This window comes from Aquarana catesbeiana, linkage group LG02 (assembly GCF_042186555.1).
Source record: "Aquarana catesbeiana isolate 2022-GZ linkage group LG02, ASM4218655v1, whole genome shotgun sequence".
Lineage (NCBI taxonomy): Eukaryota > Metazoa > Chordata > Amphibia > Anura > Ranidae > Aquarana > Aquarana catesbeiana.
In genome coordinates this window covers 6,361,335-6,384,692 of record NC_133325.1, presented here as the reverse complement: position 1 = coordinate 6,384,692, position 23,358 = coordinate 6,361,335, and the positions used below count along the sequence as shown (strand labels likewise).

The 23,358-nt window shown below is 45.5% G+C and overlaps 1 protein-coding gene across 1 annotated transcript in view; it reads right to left on the bottom strand.

Annotated features, from left to right (window-relative positions):
- Positions 1-11,585: 11,585 nt before the first annotated feature.
- LOC141126582 (uncharacterized) overlaps positions 11,586-23,358 on the bottom strand; it is a 77,328-nt gene continuing 65,555 nt past the window's right edge. Inside the window, exon 3 of the mRNA XM_073612501.1 lies at positions 11,586-12,429. The gene's annotated coding sequence lies outside the window, so the exon portion shown is untranslated. The remainder of the gene's footprint in view (positions 12,430-23,358) is intronic.

Sequence of the window (23,358 nt, the reverse complement as noted above, 5' to 3'; positions counted from 1 at the left end):
GATGACATGCCTAGACATGTGGATGAACAAAATGGAACACAAGTAGTTAGCTGGGCCTAAGTGGCTCTGTCAAATGCATCGCAAAAAACAACAGCAGAAGGGGCGTGGTCTCGGCATGGAGGAGTGAAGCCGTGTTTTTCAGAGGGCTCCCGGTCCGCGGCTCATTCACAGACTGCCCGCACAGAAAAAACTCATATTTTGGCTTCTCAGCACTCCCACACTGCCGGAGAAGACTGCTCTGCTGTGCTACGTGAGCGGGGATACAGATGGAGAGATTCCTGGTGCCAAAACAGCGGCGGCTTCTACACCAGACTTTTCCAGGATGGCGCCGCGTTCAGACGAGGGAGAGGAGCACGGAGCGCCAGCGGGAGGAGGAGGGAGACAAGACCAGGGTAATGATATGCTGCCGTTCTCCCCTAATAGTGATCTCTCCCCTTACCTCCCCTGTTCACTATCCCTCGCATCACTGGCAAGCCCAGGAGGAGAACCCAGTTGCTCTCTGCAGTGGGACTCACAAGATATCCGGCGCTCCCAGCCATGGAGCTTAACCCCTGGTGCGCCTCTGCCCATTTTACTGCAAGCTTCCATGAGCTATGCCCCACTGACTCTGCCTTCACATGTGCCCCCATCTATGCTTCCTGGAGAGCAGTCTCTATGGGCTCTACTACAAAAGCTGCCCACTAGAGATGATTTAGACTCTGTAGCACTCAGAATGGAGGCAGCGCTACGAGGAGAGATTGCTGGAATTAAGCAATCTGTAACAGAGGTCACCACACGAGTCACTTCTATTGAGAACGACACTGCAAAGCTGCGCCAGGGCTTTACAGAATTAAATGACACAAAAGAGGAGATGGCAGACAAAATCGCACAGCTACACCTGTTGCTAGTTGACCAGGAAAACCGCAGCCGTAGGCGTAACATAAGGATCCGCGGTCTGCCAGAAGCGACGCAGCAAGCGGACCTAAGGATGACGGTGACTGCGCTATTCAACGACTGCCTAGAGCGCCCCACGGAAACACCTATCGCCATAGACAGGGTCCACAGAACCCTTGGCCCCAGAAACACTGCAGAGGACAGACCTAGAGATGTCCTTTGTTGCCTGCATAATTATTCTATCAAAGAGGACATCCTCCAAAGAGCCTGGCGTAGAGGGCATATCGACTTTGATGGAGCCCAGATATCTCTCCTGCCAGACGTTTCCCGCAGGACTCTACAGATGCGCCGTTGCATGAAGCCCCTGCTAGAGAAATTCAGTGAACAAGGAATCACCTACAAGTGGGGTCATCCTTTTCATCTAATCGCAAGAAAGAGATCTGCTAAAAGGCATAAATTGGGATAAAATATTAGGAACAAAGAATACGGAGGAGAGATGGGTTTGCTTTAAGAGCATATTAAATAAGGGCATTAGCCAATGTATCCCATTGGGTAATAAATTTAAAAGAGCGAACAAAAATCCTGGATGGCTTAACTCCAATGTAAAAATGCATATAAAAGCAAAGGAGAAGGCCTTCAAAAAATACAAGGTTGAGGGATCATCCTCAGCATTCAGAATTTATAAAGAATGTAATAAGAAATGTAAGGGTGCAATTAGGACGGCTAAGATAGAACATGAAAGACACATAGCGGAGGAGAGCAAAAAAAATCCCAAGAAATTCTTTAAGTATGTAAACAGTAAAAAAGGGAGCACAGACCATATTGGCCCCATAAAGAATGAGGAAGGACATCTGGTTACAAAGGATGGGGAGATGGCAAAGGTATTGAATTTATTCTTCTCCTCAGTCTTCACGAGTGAATCGGGGGGCTTCAGTAACCAAAACTGCAGTGTTTATCCTCATGACACAACACAGGAAGCACCTCCATGGTTAACAGAGGACGGAATTAAAATTAGACTTGAGAAACTTAACATTAATAAATCACCGGGACCAGATGGCTTGCATCCGAGGGTACTTAGGGAACTCAGTCAGGTGATTGCCAGACCGTTGTTCCTAATTTTTACAGGCAGTCTATTGACTGGAATGGTACCAGCTGATTGGAGAAAAGCCAATGTAGCACCAATATTTAAAAAGGGCCCAAAAAACATCCCTGGGAATTACAGACCAGTTAGCCTAACATCAATAGTATGTAAAATCTTGGAGGGGATGATAAGGGACTATATACAAGATTTTAGTAATAAGAACGATATCATTAACAGTAATCAGCATGGATTCATGAAGAATCGTTCTTGCCAAACCAATCTATTAACCTTCTATGAGGAGGTGAGTTGCCATCTAGATAAAGGAAGGCCCGTAGACGTGGTGTATCTGGATTTTGCAAAAGCATTTGACACAGTTCCCCATAAACGTTTACTGTACAAAATAGGGTCCGTTGGCATGGACCATAGGGTGAGTACCTGGATTGAAAACTGGCTACAAGGGCGTTTTCAGAGGGTGGTGATAAATGGGGAGTACTCAGAATGGTCAGGGGTGGGTAGTGGGGTTCCCCAGGGTTCTGTGCTGGGACCAATCCTATTTAATTTGTTTATAAACGATCTGGAGGATGGGATAAACAGTTCAATCTCTGTATTTGCAGATGATACTAAGCTAAGCAGGGCAATAACTTCTCCGCAGGATGTGGAAACCTTGCAAAAAGACCTGAACAAATTAATGGGGTGGACGACTACATGGCAAATGAGGTTCAATGTAGAAAAATGTAAAATAATGTATTTAGATGGCAAAAATATGAAAGCAATCTATACACTGGGGGGAGAACCTCTGGGGGAATCTAGGATGGAAAAGGGCCTGGGGGTCCTAGTAGATGATAGGCTCAGCAATGGCATGCAATGCCAAGCTGCTGCTAATAAGGCAAACAGAATATTGGCATGTATTAAAAGGGGGATCAACTCCAGAGATAAAACGATAATTCTCCCGCTCTACAAGACTCTGGTCCGGCCGCACCTGGAGTATGCTGTCCAGTTCTGGGCACCAGTCCTCAGGAAGGATGTACTGGAAATGGAGCGAGTACAAAGAAGGGCAACAAAGCTAATAAAGGGTCTGGAGGATCTTAGTTATGAGGAAAGGTTGCGAGCGTTGAACTTATTCTCTCTGGAGAAGAGACGCTTGAGAGGGGATATGATTTCAATTTACAAATACTGTACTGGTGACCCCACAATAGGGATAAAACTTTTTCGCAGAAGAGAGTTTAATAAGACTCGGGACCACTCATTACAATTAGAATAAAAGAGGTTTAACCTTAAACTACGTAGAGGGTTCTTTACTGTAAGAGCGGTAAGGATGTGGAATTCCCTTCCACAGGCGGTGGTCTCAGCGGGGAGCATTGATAGCTTCAAGAAACTATTAGATAATCACCTGAATGACCGCAACATACAGGGATATGTAAGGCAATACTGACACATAATCACACACATAGGTTGGACTTGATGGACGTGTGTCTTTTTTCAACCTCACCTACTATGTAACTATGTAACTATGTAAAAGGGAGGTCGCACATATACCCTCCGACACCCTAGAGAGGTCCCCACCTTTCTCAATACCCTCGGGCTACCATCGATGTCACTACCTAACTGGCTGGCGTTTGTCCTGACTCCCACTACTAATATACCAGCGGTGAACCCTTCGGGCAGACCTCAAAGGCCTCGACGCAACCACTGATCACAACGTAGACGACCGCTGGCCCCTCAGGACAACGAGCCTTGAATCCATAGAGATAAGTTGCTATTAAGGCTGAACATGGCTACTTATTTTTCTCTTGTTGTCTCCTTTCGTATGTAAGTACTCCCTGCCCTTGTCTTGATGGTACACTACCTCCTCTTTTTGATTGACTGAAGGAAGAGGGGGGAGAAAGGAAAGAAAAAGGGATTTTTTTTTTCTAACCTCTGGCCTATTTGGATTGACTTCCTTACCTCTCTGGCCTGTTGGTCTCATGGAGACACGTTAAGTTCCCAGTATCTTGGTTAGTTGTTTTTTGACCAGGAGCAGAGGGAAAGTACACAGTCTGGTAAACGGGTCCCATATCAGGGATCATCCTTGAGAAGACACTGGTACAACTGACATTACTGTTATAACCTAGAGATAACGGACTCTATGTATAGTTGATTAGCAATCACTCATTTGTTGGGCCCCTCCTTCCCTTTTTTTTTTTCTCTTTTCTTGTACCGCACTACAGGACGCAGAAATGGGTATACATAGTTCACACTGCCTAAAAGTATTGATGCTTACCACTGGAGTGTGTTTAATTTTTACGATAGGATTTAGAGGGGCTAGTTGGTAACAATGGTGGAAACTCTAATAACATCCAGAGATGAGTATCTGTCTAGAGATGTAATTATCCTACTAATGGTCCCCTGCTTCCCCTCCCTCCCCTCCCCGCTTCCCTCCCCACCCTCCCCCCACATTGACCCTCCTTCTCCCTCTCCTCACCCCATCCCTCATCCACCCCCCCTTTTTTTGCCAATTACCCTATCTTGGGACCCAAAGATTGTTCCGGATGGAAATTGACCCCTTCAGATATGTTTGGTAAGGGGCTATGGATCGCTCTCACTTGGCTTAGATCCAGTGGAATTAGCGGTCTATTCAGTAAACAGAGCTGATAACAAGAGATCAGAAATTGACATAGTTTTCTCATTTAAGGTATTACTTAATGTCTTATTTTTGCTGGTTATAATGTTAAGACGTGTTATGTTAAACTGAATGTCACAAGGTTATATATTAGGTGTTTTTAAGGAGCTATCTCATTTCAAAGAAGCCTAATGTAATAATGCGGTTCCTGACAGGACCGCTCTTATTGAGAAGTGGGCTGATGGGGGACTCGCGTTCCGGGAGTCCGTCCTCTGAAGTGCCTTACCTTTTCCCTCACTAGGCCCTAGCTGCCCAAATAGGCAGTAGTCCTCCGATTGGAGACTTAGTTTGTTCTTACTTCTTCCTTCTTGTTCTCCTCTTTCTCTTTTCTTACCCTTATCTGTGTCTTTCCCCACCCTCTCTCTGTAACTCTCTCACTCTAAACTGTTTCTCTCCTCCTCCCCTCTCCCCCACACCGCTATCAGCTCCAGTTTCTGGTGAGGTCTGGCGACCCGACCCCGTTCTATCAGACATGTCTCTGAAGTTTGTATCCTGGAATGTGAAGGGCTTAAATGCTCCAGAGAAGCATTCCAGTTGCCTCTCGGATCTTTGGAGGCAGAGACCCCAGATAGTGTTTTTACAAGAAACCCATTTTCGGGCGGATTGTATCCCTAAACTCTACAGTAAGCATTTCCCAATAGTGTACCACAGTGCTTCACTCTCCTCAAAATCTAAAGGGACAAGTATACTCCTGGCTAAAACTTTGCCTTGGCAGCTTGGGGACCTCCACGCTGACCCTGAAGGTAGATACCTTTTTGTCAAAGGTACTATTCAGTCGCAGACATTCACATTTGCGAACCTGTACTTGCCAAATGTGGACCAACTGCCAGTACTTGAATCATGCTTGGACGCCCTGGCCTCCTTCACAGAGGGAACGCTAGTGTTAGGGGGAGACCTTAATCTTACCATCGATCCCCGTAAAGACACATTGTCGGGTTCTTTGCAATACCGGAATCGAATCAGGGACCTGTTGCATTCTTATCGTTTAGTTGACATATGGCGGATTCTCCATCCACAGGAGAGAGACTACACCTTTTTCTCGGCTGTCCATAACTCATACTCCAGGATTGACCTCTTCCTGGTCTCCCACGCTACGATTCCACTTGTCTCGGTGGCACAGATTGGGCACATCGCGCTCTCAGACCATGCTCCGATCTCTTTGATCCTAAATTTGCAACGCCCGGCTCCCAAGGTAGCCACCTGCCATCTAAACGAATCTCTTATCCAAGATCCTGAGGTGAGAACAGACATTTTGCGAGAACTGAATCTCTTTTTTGAGAGTAACAAATAATCGGTCCCCAGTCCTCTAACTATCTGGGCAGCGCATAAATGTTACATAAGAGGAATATTTATTAAACATGGCCACAGACTCAAAGTAGCCAGAGAAAAAACGAAAAATCTGAGTTACTCGCAAAACTACATGATTGTGAAAACGTCACAAAAATCATCCAGACAGGGCCACAGAGGCAGAAGTAACCAGGCTCCGAGAACAAATCAGAGAGCATTCTCTGTTTCACGCTAAGAATAATCTTTTGAGGATATGTAGAACCTTTTATGAGTTCGGGGATAAGTGCAGCAGATCACTAGCAAACGCCATACGGACCCAACGTAACCTTTCCTACATCACCGCATTATCTTCCTCTACAGGATCCAAAATTCACGATTCTGCAGAAATGGCTGAGTCTTTCAGGGTATTTTATGAAGACCTGTACAATTTACATTCTTCTCCCTCGGGGGAACAGAGCCAGAATAGTTTAGAATCTATAGAAACGTATCTTGCGGCTGTGAAACTACCTTCCCTCAATGAGGAGGAGATAGATTTGCTCTCACAGCCTATTACCGCAGATGAGCTCACAAATGCACTAGCCAACACCCCGACGGGGAAAGCGCCCTGGCCCCGATGGTTTCACCATCACCTACTATAAAACCTTCCAAACTCAACTGGCAGCTCACTTCGTTACTGCCTTCAATGCCATATTAGATAACCAAGCCATACCTACAGATATCCTGCAAGCTAGCATATCTGTCATCCCTAAACCTGAGAAAGACCCGCTGCTATGCGCAAAATACAGACCTATCTCCATTCTTAATTGTGATCTGAAGTTATTTACAAAAATTCTGGCTGAGCGAATGGGCTCTGTTCTCCAACGCATAATCCCTCTAGACCAAGCAGGTTTCATCCGTAACAGGGAGGCTCAAGACAACACTATCAGGACGATAAATGTGGTGGCTAGGGCTAAACGCCTTAACATCATATTCATTTTGTTGTCTACGGACGCCGAAAAGGCATTTGATAGGGTAAATTGGACTTTCCTCCTGGCCACCCTACGACGCCTTGGCATGCCAGCCCCCATGTTATCCTGGATTTCTGCCATATATTCCTCTCCCACAGCAACAGTTAGAGTAAATGGGACTACTTCTAGCCCCTTTAAGATAAGCAACGGTACGAGGCAGGGATGTCCACTTTCCCCGCTCCTTTTTATAATTTCATTAGAGCCCTTATTACAACATATAAGGCTTAACGAGGACATCAGGGGACTCGTAACGAGCACTTATCACCATAAAATTGCCGCATATGCGGATGACCTGTTGTTCTACATCTCAGATCCTCACACGTCTCTTCCAAACTTACTATCGGCAATATGTAAATACGGGGAATTATCGGATTTCAAAATCAACCTCCAAAAGTCAGAAGCGCTAAACGTCACTCTTACCCCTGGTTCACGGGCCTCCATTAGCGGCAAATTTCCCCTTCCGGTGGTCTCCCCAGGCCATTAAATATCTAGGCACAAAAATTCCCTCTGATTTACACCTCATTTATTAACTCAACTTTCAACCACTCCTGAGCGTTTTCTCCTCAGATCTAGACAGATGGAGGGGCCTGGCGGTCTCCTGGTTCGGTAGATGCAATGTTTTAAAAATGAACGTCATGCCGAGACTGCTCTACCTCACCCAGGCATTGCATGTTAGGAAACCACAGGACTTCTTCCGTAAGTTACGCTCAGTATTTGTTAGATATGTTTGGCAGGGCAAACCACCGAGGCTCAAGAGATCCCTATTACAAAGACCAAAATTGAGAGGAGGCGTTGTCCTCCCTGACCCAGCTTTATATTACACAGCAGTCCACATGAACAGAGTAGTAGACTGGTGCAGGCACTCATCACATAAGCTGTGGATTGGGTTAGAACAGGAAACAATTCCGTTTCCCATTGAAGGTCTACAATGGCGTGGAACTCACCCTTCCACATTCTCACCTTCCCACCCATTGCTGGAACCCACTTTGGAGGAACTCCGTAGATACTTCCAACTGGCAGAGACATCCAATTTTCCTTCCCCGCTGACACCCATAATTGGACATCCGGATTTCCACCCAGGCCTCTCCGATAGGTCCTTTCGGCTCCACTCGGATCGGAGTCTAGTTAGAGCCTCCTCTTTTTGTGGGCCTTCAGATTGGAATGACCCTTCTAACATATACCCTAGTTTTAACTCCTCCATACTGGGCAGATGGAAGATATTGCAATTGTCACACTTCCTCAGATCCCTTCCAGAGGTTAGCGGTTTCTGTAGACAACCTACACCCTTTGAGGAGCTGTGCATGGGCGAGGAGCCAATTCGGAAATCTCTTTCTCAATCTTACAATATCTTACTGACCCATACGTCCCAACAGGATCCCTCATACTTAGTGAAGTGGGAGAGAGATTTGAACACTATGTTTACAGAAGACCAAAAGACCCGAATCCTCTTCTTTGCACATAAATCCTCTTTATGTAGCAAATACCAAGAAGTTACCTTCAAAATTCTGACACGATGGTACAGGACACCTTTGGTGTTAGCATCCATTTTCCCGGGGCAGAGTCCCCTATGTTGGAGATGTGGCACACAAAATGGCAAACTAATTCACATCTTCTGGGAATGTTCGGCCTTGACTCCTTTCTGGAGACAGGTTTTAGGAATCATTCACAAACTCACTGATGTGGATCTTCAGAACAATCCAGCGGCAGTACTCCTGAATCTGACTCCGATGTCTAGCAAGCGGTACCGCAAATCTTTGCTGAAACACCTTTTGAACGCAGCTAGGGCGTGTATTCCCAGCATGTGGAAGCAGCAGTCCCCTCCAACAGTGACACAATGGTTTAGCAGGGTCTGTGATATTCAGCGAATGGAGAGCCTCACAGCTGCTCTCAGGGAAAAAGAGGAGGAACATGGCACCCGTTGGACACATTGGGATATGTTCCGCTTTTCAGATAAATACAACTCTTACACATAGGTATCCATTTCCTGGATGCTTCGGGGCCGCGGGTCGTCTGCCTCGTCAGAACCCTATACCCATCCGTCCTTCCTTCTTACGTTTCTATTTCTGTTTCCCCTTATTCCTATTGCTTTCTTCCTTCTTTGGCACCACTAGTGTCCTTTTTCTCTTTTTCCCCATCAGTAAAGGGGAAAGGGGGAGAAAAAAAAAAAAAAACTCCGGATTGCAGTATCTCGTTTTGGTACCACTCCTATGCTTGTAGGTTTGAGCACCATCATTTTTATATAATGCAATACATAGTATTAATTCACCATAAGATAGCAGAGCGCTATTTAGACAAGAGGGATAGACTGGCGCTACCCCTCGGGAAGTCACATAGTTACATTATGTTGTCAGAGCACCCTCGTTTGAATTATGCTTAGTTTATGTTTATTACATAATTTCGATAGAGGGCCTTCTCCTCAGCGCTGATGAATAAATCAAGCTGGAACCATTAACCTATGACTACTTGCCTCGATAGCACATTTCAAAGGAACCTTGCTTGCTGTTAAACCAATACACAGTTGAATTTCTTTTATTTCTTGTGTGTGAAAAATACTAACAGAAGCAGACAAACTGTCATATTGTATTGTTGATTTATATTTATTATCTGCACTCCCTAAATAAAGATTTAAAAAATAAAAAAAAAAACAACAGCAAATGGCAAGCATGGAAGGCCTACACCAGCGTAGGGAGTGGCTTTCTCACCAAACAGTGACTCCTTATTGGTTGGTATACCAGCCACAAATGTGCTTTTAGTGTTGTCATCAGTGAGAGAAGTGGCATTATAAAAGGGGAGGTGGAACGTGTAATGGGAGGCATGGACCAGGTGGGCTACCTTTCAGCGCTCAATTTTGGCTGATGTAGCAATATATGCAGAACCTGGAAGGGTTTCTCTGAACAAGGTTGCCGAGGCTTGGCAGAATGCTGTTTGGCCACTACCCAGTCTCTGGTAGTGAAGCAGTGTGGTGATTGTATTAGCTCCATATGAATTTTTATTAGATCTTTAAATGAAGGAAACATTTAGAAATCCATGTCAGTTAGAGAGCGCTGGTTCTGGGCACACTTCTGCTGATGCCACACCCAGGTCCATCGTTCCATGCTGGTTCTCCACAGTGTGGCTGTCCCTTCCTGGTTCCTCTCCCTGCAGTCTCCTTCTGCTGGACGGTTGAGACATTTTGGATCCTGCTGCAGATTGGACCATCTCTGGGACTATTATCGCTGGACTCCTTATAAATATTGATGAGCCCTTTTATCCTTTCAAGCTGGTATGTTTTTTTATTTTTTGTTTAATATCTTTTTTATTGAACAGAAGGTGTATAGATACAACAGTAGGTACAAAAACATAATAAATCATTGTTCCAACGATAACAACAAATGGATATTATGGCTCTCATGTACCCATAGGGTAAGTAAGTGAATGCGTGCAAACTAGGCCAACAGTGGAATGAGGTCTTAGGATAACCGTAAGTCGGTGTGGGGGTAGGTGGGTCCATAAGACTGCATACATCCAGAGGGTAGATATCGTGGAAGCACTCACAAAGAGGGTGACGTCGAAATATTGATATAACGAAGGAGAAAAGTAAAAGAAGAAAGAGGAAAAAGATAAAGAGGGAGAAGGAGAAAAAGAATGGGGGAAGGGAAGGGGAGGGAGGGTGAAGGAGCTGGCAAACATGTTAGCATTTACATAATACAATCATCTCAGAGACCAGTACCATGAAAGGTATGATAATTCAAGGAGTTTAACCATTGATTGGACATTCCCAAGTAGATTGATTAGGAACTCTGGGGTGTCGAGGAAATGATGTCTTTGTAACAAGAGGTGGTGAGGAAAGAAGACCATGGTGCCCAGGTTGGGGTATGACGTTTGGTGGTTCCCCTTGCTATATGGGTAAGTTCTTCCATGAGGTCTACTTCAGATACCTTTTGTAACCAGGTTTTCAGGTATTATAGGTTGACTCCAAAGGGTGGGGATATGTGCTTAAGCTGTATTAAGCAAGTGGGGGATAAGCGAGCGTTTAGATCTTCCAATGGGCTTTTATGTGGCGTGGAAGAGTATGATCCAAGGGTCTATTGGGAAGAGAACATCAGCAATCTGGTGGATCAAAGCCACTACTCCAGACCAAAATGGGCGTATGATGGGACAAGACTACCAAATGTGTGCGTGGGTGGCAATCTCTCCACAGTTCCTCCAACATAATGGAGAATTGGCTGGGAACATTCGGTGAAGTCTGGCTGGCGTATGATGCCATCTGGTAAGAAACTTATAGTTGGACTCCGCCATATTTAAGGCAATTAAAGAGATGTGTGTAAGTTGGAGGATTTTATCCTTATTCTTGTCAGAAAGCGTGGGTCCGAGGTCTCCTTCCAACTTGGTCAAGTAGGTAGGGTATTGTGGATTTTGGAGAGCTATAAGAGCGATGTAGAACTGTGAAATACAATGTATCGGAGGGTCCTCATGGGCGAAAATAGATTCAATTCCATTAAGGTCCTGGATGCTTTGAAGGGGCTGAGGGAGGGAAAGGAGGGAATGATGCAATTGATTATGTCTCCACTTGTCCATGAACGTAGCTGGTTTGTGTAAGGGTTGAATTATTATACATTGGGGTCTGACATCACTCCTAGTCTTATCACCAACAGGCGGCCTGGAGAAATACTCTTCAGAAACAATGACACAGATACAGTTCTGTAGTTTGCTCCAAGTAATTCTGATAAGCTTTTATTTGTCTCTTGTTTATATAAGAAAAAAATGATCATACAACAATAGCAAGAAGAACTAAAATGGATACTAATCCTAAGATGTAGTCATAGTTGCTGAAACTATACATATTCTTTCAGTCCCCTCTTAAAACAGTCCCCTCTTAAAACATTAATCTATGTTTTCTCTAACTTTGCATAATAAGAACTAAAAGTGAGAGGCAAAATACATGTCTAATCTGGGGTTAAGCCCCTTTTATTACTGTTTTGGGTTCATTGTAATATTCTCCTGTGTATGTGTGTTCCCACAGATACTTTTAATTGCACCCAAATCCCCCGGGTGATAGATACAGTTCGTTATGACCCAGACAGGGACAAAAATAATGACTGTGGTTGTCAAGAGCAACATCCAGAGTCTGCCAGAGTCCTTGGCTATGAGCACAGTCATTTTGATGATTCAGAGTCTAAAACACCTGCTTCACTCGCTCTTCGAGGGCTAAAACCACCTGCTGCGTCTCCTTTTTCCTTGTCTTTTATCTCTGGGTCAGCTCGCATTCTAGCAGCTTGCTTCGCACTCTCCTTGTGTAAGGGTGTTACACAGCTGGCATGGAGGTAAGCTTCCGTTCTAGCAGCTTGCTTCGCACTCTCCTTGTGTAAGGGTTTTACACGGCTGGCATGGATCCAGGCTTGTTGGTTTTCTACCAGGACTGCAGTACGCGTCAAGGCCACCACCTTGGTTTCTGGTCCGAACGGGTATCCTCCTTTTCTGGTCTTTGACAGTTGTTTTACCACGACCCAGTCATCGGGCTGGAAAGGATGTGTAGGCAGATCCTGTGGAGAAAGAGGCGAGGTGCGAGCAACATTACTTTCTACTTGATCTAAAGTTTCAATTTGTTTTCCGACATACCCTTCCCTAACCTGGTCTAAATCTTCTGTTTCCAAAACTAAAGGTGTTCTAGCCCAGGGTGTAGGAAAAGGCCTTCCCATTAAGACTTCAAATGGAGAATAACCAGTAGCCTTGCTGGGAGTCATTCTGATCTCAGCCAGGACTATAGGCAACATCCTATCCCATTTGTGGAAAGTACCTCCTGTAGCTTTCCTGAGCTTATTCTTAATGGTCCTATTCATCCTCTCTACTATCCCTGAGCTCTGTGGATAGTAAGGGATGTGAAACTTCCATTGTATTGTTAATGCTTTAACTAATTCTTGGCAAAGTTTTGATATGAAAGCTGGGCCATTGTCTGAGTTTATCTGTAGTGGGCATCCCCATCTAGGAATCACTTCCTCTGTGAGTATGCGGACCACTGTTTGGGTGTCTTCTCTTGTGGTTCTGAAGGCCTCTGCCCATCGTGAGAATACGTCCACAATGACCAAAAGATATTCCTGTTTGGTGCCTTTCTTGGGCATGTGAGTAAAATCAATCTGTAGATGTGTGAAGGGGGTGGTGGGATATGGAAGATGTTCATGTTTTGCCTTGTGAGGAGTATTTGGATTGTTTCTAATTCATGTGATGCAGCGTGCTACATAGTCTTTTGTTAGTTTGGTCAAACCTGAAATGTAGAAATCCCTTAGCAATACTTCACATGTGCTTTTCCACCCTCTGTGGCTTACTCTGTGGTACTGAGCTATGAACAATGGTGCACTCGCTGCAGGGATACATGGTTTCCCCTCTTTGAGGAAAAGACCACTTGTGGACTTTTCCCATTTTTTCTTCTTGTTCTAAATCCGCATCCTCCCCTTCTGAATGTTCTTCTTTCACCCAGTCTTTTAGATCCTGATCTGTGGATCTGTGGATCCCAGTCTTTTAGATCCTGATCCTCAAATGTTTTTGGAGTTCTATCAGTGTGTGGTCCAGGAGACTAATTTCCTGTGTCAACATTGGCATAGCAAACTGTGCTTCTTGTGTGGTGGCTGCAATTTTAGCCACTTGTCAGCAAGAGCATTTCCTTGCTATTTCAGTGGTGTCATTGGTGTGTGCCCTGCAGTGGATGATAGCTATTTTGTTGGGTAACTGTATGGCCTGCAATAGATTTTTTACTAATGTGGAATGTGAGATCCCCTTGCCATCAGCTGCTACAAATCCCCTTCTTGACCACATGACTCCGAAATCATGTACGTCCCCGAACCCATATTATATATATTATTAACATCTTGTCCTTCAAAAAGTTGACAAGCTCTTGTCAAGGCTATTAATTCTGCTGCCTGGGCTGATTGGTAAGGTATTGATTGGGCCTCAATAACTATGTCTGGCAACTGGACTACTGGATATCCTGCATGATATGTGTTGTCATTTGGTCTTGAACAAGAACCATCTACAAAGACATTTTGTACTCCCTCTATCGGTTTTGATTCTAAATCTGACCTAGGGGAAGTATCCTCCTGAATAATCTGCATACAGTCATGTTCATCCACTACTTCATCTTCCTCACCTTTAAGACCTAGCAGGGCATTCAAAATTGGAGCTGGGCCAGCTGTTGGGGCAGCATACTTGATAGTTAGATCACTATTGGATAGTAGGATTACCTCATATCAACCTTTGTGAGGACATGTGTTGGGTATGGATCCCTTTGAGCAAGAGGGTCACATTATGTGTAGTGTACAAAAGTGGTTGGTCTATTGAGTGTAAGTGGTGTTGCCATTTCTACAACCATCGCACAGGATGCTAATGCTCGGAGGCACGCAGGCATGCCTTGTACCTGAACTGGAACCACCTTTGAGAAAAAAGCTATATGGCGGAGCTTGCCACCATGTTCCTGGGCAAGGACACCTGCCATGGTCTTACAGTTTTCCCTTGTATATAAATGAAACATTTTTCCATAGTCTGGGAGGCCAAGCTCTGGAGCTACAACCATAGCATTTTTCAAATACAAGAATGCATTTAACATATCTGATGACCACGATACAATATCTGACATTTCAGAACCTGTGGCTTGTCTCAGAATGTTGTCATAGTAGGAACAATCAGGGATCCATTGGCGGCAGTAACCAATGACCCCCAAGAAGGTTAGCATGTCCTTCTTGGTCTGTGGGCGGGCTAGACCCATGAGCGCTGGGGCTCTTTTGTGACTGATTTTCCTTTCCCTCTTTGAGAGTAAAAAACCAAGGTAATCAACACTTTCCTGACACCATTGTAATTTTTTCCTTGACACCTTGTGTCCACATTCATAGAGATATTGCAGAAGACTTACTGAGTCACAGACACTGGCCTCCTTTGAAGGACTGCATATGAGGATGTCATCGACATATTGCAGCAGGGATGAACCAAATTCAGGTGCCCACCCCTTGAGGGTGGTTTGCAAAATGATGGAAAACACTACTGGTGAATCCACAAAGCCCTGAGGCATTCTACACCAGGTTAAGGTCTGGTTTAAAATTGAAATGCAAAGATGGGTTGTGTCTCCTTGTCTACTGGGACGCTAAAAAATGCGTTTGATAAATCAATCACTGTAAAGTGTGTAGCATCGGATGGTATGGCTGTCAGTAAAGATGGCACATCAGGTACAGTTGATGCAATAGGGATGACTAGACTGTTGATGGCTCTAAGGTCTTGCACAAACCTGTAAGCTCCATCTGATTTCTTTACTGGATTAAAAGGGGTGTAATAGTGTGAAATAATGGGCTTTATAATTCCCGTGGATAAGAATTCTGCAGTAATTGGTCGCATCCCTTCTATCTTTTCTTTTGATAAAGGATACTGTTTGTGTTTAATTGGGCCAACATTTGGTTTCATCCTAGCCTTGTAGGAAACCATCTATGATTAATCTCATGTCTTCTTGGGTGAAATTCCTGCTTCTACAAGCCTTTTTTAGGTAACTCAACGTACCCCCAGGGGCTGTAGTAGGCTTGGGACAATTTTTGACTATATCATTCATCTCATGTAATTATAATACCTTGTTTACTAAAGTGTCTCCTACGGTTAAGAAGGGAAACTGTTGTACTACTGAGATGGTGAGTTTTCCACTTCTTAATGTTTTTACTATTGGGCTGATGGGATGGAAGGATTCTGGCAAGCTCTTGAAGAGGGGATTGCTACCACTAGCTTCTCCTTATCCCCCCTTTGCACCCCCTAGTTCTGAGTCTGAATCTTCTTTACCCTGGGTTGGTGGGGAAACAGTCCTATCACTCCCTTCTGGGGTCTTGGGGGACCCTTGTTCCTCTTCTATCTGTACTGGTGTTGTGGCTCTGGCTGGTCTAGCTGGCCCGGCTTGGTAAACTGCTGCAGCCAAGAAATCTATTTCATCTTTAGTAAATGACTGATGGTGTGAGGGTTGTGGGTCATAAACCTTGAGCGAGGAATACAATTTTGTTTCTGAATAATAAGAGGGAGGTGGGAATAGGAGGGATAGTTGCAAGGCATGGAGCTGTAGGAGGACACATCCTTCTCCTTTGTTCCATGGCATGCAGTCCTGGTGCCTCTTTGTTTCTGGGATTCCTTCTCACCTTTTTATCTGACCTATCATACCAATAGGGCGCATAAGTCAACCAATTCTACCCCCCTTTTTTCATATAATCCATGTCCCAGGTGGGATCACCTGAGAAATATGGAATGGCTTTCTTGTCTCCCAGACATAAGCCCTTTATCATATCCATATGGAAGGTATCGTTCTGTCCTTCCCTGGGGAAGGAGTCACACCTACCCATGGCTCCGGTCCAACCGGCCAAATTATCTACCCATGGATTAATGTACACATAATCTGTCCCACAGACTCAGGCTACATAACATTTGCATGTCTCTCCCTGTTCGGGGGAGGAATTGGTTTAGTTATCTTGGAACCCATTATTTTTTTTATTTTTTTTATTCTTGGCAAAATGCCAATAAGCACTCCTTATGGCCAGAGGTACCCCTGATCAGTTATTACTTTTCTTTTTTTTTTTTTCAAATAGTTTTTATTGAATTTTGTCAGGTTAACAATAACAATACATTAGACAAGAAGCAGGTATGTTACAACTTCTATATTGTAAATTAGCCAGCAAAGAAACAATAGGTAAAGCCAACCGAAAAAAACAAGTGCTCCTGAAGCTTCAGTTTGGGATTGGTGTTATTGACTATGTGAAGCTAGACATAAAGGAGCCTCTGAGAACTGGGTTGTGAAGATTTCTGTAAGTTGTGAGGGTAGTGTATGAGGATTTAGCAGGTCTGCTGTGTGTGGGGATAAAGAAGTGTGTATGGACGTACGTGCTTAAAAGAAGGTTTGGTATATACCGTTACGGTCTGCCCAAGACCCTTTCACCCCTATAGGGATCGTGCTGTGAATGGGTGGGGGCCAGAGGTGACTATGTGAGGGTTAGGCAAGCTCGGTATATCAGAGCCTGGAAGTACACCCCATTGGGGCGTGGGTTTTTGTTTTGGGGGAAAGGAGAGAAGGGTGTCCATTAACTTTTTCAGAATGAACCTCTATCGGGGTCAGAAAGGGGGGAGGTTAGAGTAGGGGGGGAGAAGTGGGAAGACTACAGGCATTATAGAAGGTGCAGGCTAGTTATGAATGTGCAAGAGAGGGGGTGCAGGAGGAAATCAGGGGGGGAGGATCTGGGCCTGTAAGAGGATTGGGATCCGTTTATTGAGCATCTAAGAGTGGAGGTGGGCAGGCAGGTTGCTTGAGCTGTTTGATCGACTCCCTAAAGTGGAGCCAACAAGCTCATGTATCAGTAAATTTGAGTGGATTATCTTTAGCTTGGCAAATGAGTTTTTCCATTTCCACAATCCTGTCCACCCGTCGGAACCAATCTTCCACCACCGGGGGGGGATGAGTTTCTCCATAGTGCAGGGATACAGAGGTTGGCGGTGTTAATAAGGTGTATAGTAAGGGATTTTTTGTAGGCAGAGGGAGACACGGGGGTATGATGGCGCATGTATTGTGCAGGGGTGAAAGTTGGGGTGTAGGTGGTAATTTGGGTGATCCTGCGTTGTATTTCTGTCCAGAATGGTTGGATGAGGGGGCATTCCCACCATATGTGTACGAGGGTGCCTTCGGATGAGTGGCATCTCCAGCAGGTGGGAGAGACGGATGGGTGGAATTTATGGACCTTATCAGGTGTTCTGTACCATCTAGAAAATATTTTGTATCTATTCTCTTGGATAGAGACGTTAATGGAGCTTTTGTGGGTGTGACCCAGTATTCGTTCCTGTTCTGCCGTGGTGAGATCTATAGACAGCTCAGACTCCCAGCGTCGAATGATCACATCATCTTTAAGTTTGTGATTCGAGAACAAGGGAGTGTAAATAATAGAAATCAGGTGACGCTGGGGTTCTCCGCTGCTACAAAGCAATTCAAAAGGTGTATAGTCTCTGTGCCAGCTTGAGACGGGACTGGTCTTTGTGAGAAAATGCTGGAGTTGTAGGTATGTGTAGAAGGGAATGTTATAATCCGGAAGTATAGAGGCTATGGACATGTGGGATAATAGTTCGCCCTGGTGAAAGAAGAGTTGTGCCCGGGCGCGTGAGTTGTGTAAATGGTTGGTCTTGTCTTTCAATATTAGACCTGGAGGGAAGTCAGGGTTATGATCAAGAGGGGTCATAGGTCCTGGGGAGGGTGTAAGTGCTAGTGACTTGCTTGCTACTCTAAAAATTTGTAAGGTAGCTCCGATAAGTGGATGATCCATGTATGTTTTAGGGGTGGATTTGTGATTAATCCATGGTAGGTTAGACAGTGGTGTACTTGCAAATGAGTCCTCCAATGTGATCCAATCCTTATAGGAGCGGTGTAAGTGCCAGTCCACAATCCTGGTTAGGTGGCATGCCCAGTGGTACTTTTGGAGGTCAGGGAGACCTAAGCCCCCTGACAACTTGGGGAGGACTAACCTATCCCACCTTAATCTGGGGGTCTTTGCTGCCCAAAGATTCTGCACATTTGTTTGTAGGCAGTGAAAATGGACTTAGGTAGTCTAATTGGTATCGCTTGAAAGAGGTAGAGGAGTCTGGGCAGGACGTTCATTTTCAAAATGGCGGTTCTGCCTATCCAAGAGAAGGAGCCCAGGTGCCATTTCTGGAAGTCCCCTTGTACATTCTGTAAAGCGGGTTGAAAATTCCTAGCGTATAGGTCTTTTAAGTTGGTTGGTATTTTGATGCCTAGGTACGTTATCGCATTGATTTCCCAGCCGAAGGGGAAGTTGTGTTTGCATTGCGTGACGAGTATCTTTGGTAGTGTTATATTGAGTGCCTTCGACTTTGTGAAGTTGATCTGTAGGTTAGATAAGTTTTTGAATAGTGTGAAGTCTGCTAGGAGGCTAGGGATAATGGTAATAGGCTCTGTGAGAAAGAGTAAGATGTCGTCTGCGTATGCGGCTAGTTTATGATGTTTATTGAGGATTTTAATGCCCTTGATATCCGGGTTGTCACGTAACCTGCGGAGCATGGGTTCCGAAGTCAATATGAAAATTAATGGTGTGAGGGGGCATCCCTGGCGGGTGCCATTAGTAATCAAGAAGGCGTTCGACAGGCGGCTGTTGACCATGAGCCTAGCCGTCGGGGGGGAGTACAGGGCCAGGATCATCTGTAGCATGTGGGGTGGAAAGCCCATTATGCTTAATGTAGCTTCCATGTAGTCCCAAGCCAACCTGTCGAATGCCTTCTCAGCATCCAAGGAGAGAAAAGCCTTGAGTGGACGTTTTGGTGAGCCAGTGGTGAATATTTAGAGCCTTAACGGTGTTATCCCTAGCCTCCCTGCCGGGGACGAACCCAACCTGGTCCAAGGAGATTAATTTGGGCAATAGGGGTAAGATACGGTTAGCCAGAGCCTTGGCATATAGCTTTACGTCTACAATGAGGAGAGATATCGGACGATAGTTGGAGACTATTGTTGGGTCTTTGTCCTGTTTGGGGATGAGGGTAATATGGGCTTCAAGGATGTCTCTACTAGGGATGAGCCGAACACCCCCCTGTTCGGTTCGCACCAGAACATGCGAACAGGAAAAAAGTTTGTTCGAACACGCGAACACCGTTAAAGTCTATGGGACACGAACATGAATAATCAAAAGTGCTAATTTTAAAGGCTTATATGCAAGTTATTGTCATAAAAAGTGTTTGGGGACCTGGGTCCTGCCCCAGGGGACATGAATCAATGCAAAAAAAGTTTTAAAAACGGCCGTTTTTTCAGGAGCAGTGATTTTAATAATGCTTAAAGTCAAACAATAAAAGTGTAATATCCCTTTAAATTTCGTAGCTGGGGGGTGTCTATAGTATGCCTGTAAAGGGGAGCATGTTTCCCGTGTTTAGAACAGTCTGACAGCAAAATTACATTTCAAAGAAAAAAAGTCATTTAAAACTACTCGTGGCTATTGCATTGCTGGTCCGACAATACACATAAAAGTTCATTGATAAAAACGGCATGGGAATTCCCCACAGGGGAACCCCGAACCAAAATTAAAAAAAAAAAAATGACGTGGGGGTCCCCCTAAATTCCATACCAGGCCCTTCAGGTCTGGTATGGATATTAAGGAGAACCCCGGCCAAAATTTAAAAAAAAAATGACGTGGGGGTCCCCCTAAATTCCATACCAGACCCTTATCCGAGCACGCAACCTGGCAGGCCGCAGGAAAAGAGGGGGGGACGAGAGAGTGCCCCCCCCTGAACCGTACCAGGCCACATGCCCTCAACATTGGGAGGGTGCTTTGGGGTAGCCCCCAAAACACCTTGTCCCCATGTTGATGAGGACGAGGGCCTCATCCCCACAACCCTGGCCGGTGGTTGTGGGGGTCTGCGGGCGGGGGGCTTATCGGAATCTGCAAGCCCCCTTTAACAAGGGGACCCCCAGATCCTGCCCCCCCTGTGTGAAATGATAAGGGGGTACAAAAGTACCCCTACCATTTCACTAAAAAACTGTCAAAAATGTTAAAAATGACAAGAGACAGTTTTTGACAATTCCTTTATTTAAATGCTTCTTCTTTCTTCTATCTTCTTATTGTTCTTCTGGCTCTTCTGGTTCTTCTGGTTCTTCCTCCGGTGTTCTCGTCCAGCATCTCCTCCACGACGTCTTCTATCTTCTTCTCCTCGGGCCACTCCGCACCCATGGCATGGGGGAGGCTCCCGCTCTTCTCTTCATCTTCTTCTTTTCTTCATCTTCTTCTCTTCTTCATCTTCTTCTCCGGGCTGCTCTGCACCCATGGTGGCATGGAGGGAGGCTTCTGCTGTGTGACGCATCTCCTCTTCTGACAGTTCTTAAATAACGGGGGGGGTCGGGCCAGCCGGTGACCCCGCCCCCCTCTGACGCACGGTAACTTGACAGGACTTCCCTGTGATGTCACGGGGAATGCCACAGGGAAGTCCCGTCATGTCCCGTGCGTCAGAGGGGGGCGGGGTCACCAGGTGGCCCCTCCCCCCATTATTTAAGAACCATCAGAAGAGGAGACGCGTCACACAGCGGGAGTCTCCCTCCAATCCACCATGTGTGCGGAGCGGCCCGGAGAAGAAGATGAAGAAGAGAAGAAGATGAAGAAGAGAAGACGATGAAGAGAAGAGCGGGAGCCTCCCCCCATGCCATGGGTGCGGATCGGCCCGAGGAGAAGAAGATAGAAGACACCATGGAGGAGATGCTGGACGAGAACACCGGACCTATGACCCCTCTTGACACCGGAGAACCAGAAGAAGAAGATGAAGGAAGATAGAAGAAAGAAGAAGCACTTAAATAAAGGAATTGTCAAAAACTGTCTCTTGTCATGTTTAACATTGACAGTTTTTTAGTGAAATGGTAGGGGTACCTTTGTACCCCCTTACCATTTCACACAAGGGGCGGGCCGGGATCTGGGGGTCCTCTTGTTAAAGGGGGCTTCCAGATTCCGATAAGCCCCCAGCCCGCAGACCCCCACAACCACTGGCCACGGTTGTGGGGATGAGGCCCTTTTCCTCATCAACAAGGGGACAAGGTGTTTTGGGGGGCTACCCCAAAGCACCCTCCCAATGTTGAGGGCATGTGGCCTGGTACGGTTCAGGAGGGGGGGCGCTCTCTCGTCCCCCCTCTTTTCCTGCCGCCTGCCAGGTTGTGTGCTCGGATAAGGGTCTGGTATGGATTTTTGGGGGGACCCCATGCCGTTTTTTTTTTTAATTTTGGCGCGGGGTTCCCCTTAAAATCCATACCAGACCCTTTTGGAATTTAGGGGGACCCCCACGTCATTTTTTTTTTTAATTTTGGCCGGGGTTCCCCTTAATATTCATACCAGACCTGAAGGGCCTGGTATGAAATTTAGGGGGACCCTCACGTCATTTTTTTTTTAAAACTTTGGTTCGGGGTTCCCCTGTAGGGAATTCCCATGCCGTTTTTATCATTGAACTTTTATGTGTATTGTCGGACCAGCAATGCAATAGCCGCGAGTAGTTTTAAATGACTTTTTTTCCTTTGAAATGTCATTTTGCTGTCAGACTGTTCTAAACACGGGAAACATGCGCCCCTTTACAGGCATACTATAGACACCCCCCCAGCTACGAAATTTAAAGGGATATTACACTTTTATTGTTTGACTTTAAGCATTATTAAAATCACTGCTCCTGAAAAACCGGCCGTTTTTAAAACTTTTTTTGCATTGTTCCATGTCCCCTGGGGCAGGACCCGGGTCCCTAAACACTTTTTATGACAATACCATGCATATAAGCCTTTAAAATGAGCACTTTTGATTTCTCCCATAGACTTTTAAAGGGTGTTCCGTGGCATTTGAATTTGCAGCGAACACCCCAAATTGTTCGCTGTTCGGCGAACTTGCGAACAGCCGATGTTCGAGTCCAACATGAGTTTGACTCGAACTCGAAGCTCATCCCTAGTCTCTACCTGCTGTGGCAGAGGCTGAAAGATCGTGGAAAGCTCGGGTAAGGTTGGGAAGGAGGATGTCTGGAAAGGATTTGTAGTAACTGACCGTCAAGCCATCTGGGCCCGGACTTTTGCCTGGTTTCATCTGTTTTAGGGCCGTTAGGATCTCATCTATCGTGAGTGGGCGGTCCAGGTCCGAAGATTCAGTCGGGGTAATTGGAGGTGGGCCGTATTTAGCTAGGAAGTCCGAGAGAAATGATGTGCGCTGGAGGGTAGTTTTGGAGGGGTGTGCTGGAGGAAGAATGTATAATTTAGAGAAGTAGCAGAGGAATTGATCAGAAATGTCTTCGGTAGTAGCTAGAGTTTCACCCGAGGGGTTTTGATTTTGTGAATAAGTGGGAGGCTCGTAGTGCTCTTGCTAGAAGTTTACCCGCTTTGTTGCTAAATTCGTAAAACATTTTTTTGGGATAGGGCAAATTTGCATTTTAGTTTATTATTAATTTCCATGAGAAGTTCCTCCCTAGCCTGTGTGAGTTTGGCTAAAGTGGAAGCAGCTATCGAAGCTTTATAGGTATGTTCTAGTGTACTGATGCGCGTGGTAAGTTCGTTAATACGAGCTTGTGTAACTTTAGAGCGACTAGCGGCTAGGGAAATGAGTTTCCCTCAGATGACACATTTGTGTGCGGCCCATGTGGTGGTAGTGGAAACGTCTTCGGACGTATTGTCCGTGAAGTAATGTGAGAGGCTTGCGGCTATCTGTTGTATATTAGCAGGGTCAGTCAAGAGGGAGTTGTCAAGCCTCCAGATATTGGATCTGGATTGGGTCGTTGGCAAGGTTATTGTCATGGAGATGGGGTTGTGGTCCGAAAGCACCATGGGGTCGATTGAGGCTTTTTGAGGTAGGATAGATCATTTTGTGAAAGGAAGAAGTGGTCGATCCTGGAATATTTGCTGTGTGGGGCAGAGAAGAAGGTAAAATCCTTCACAGTGGGATGGAGCGTACGCCAGGTATCATGGAGCAGTAATG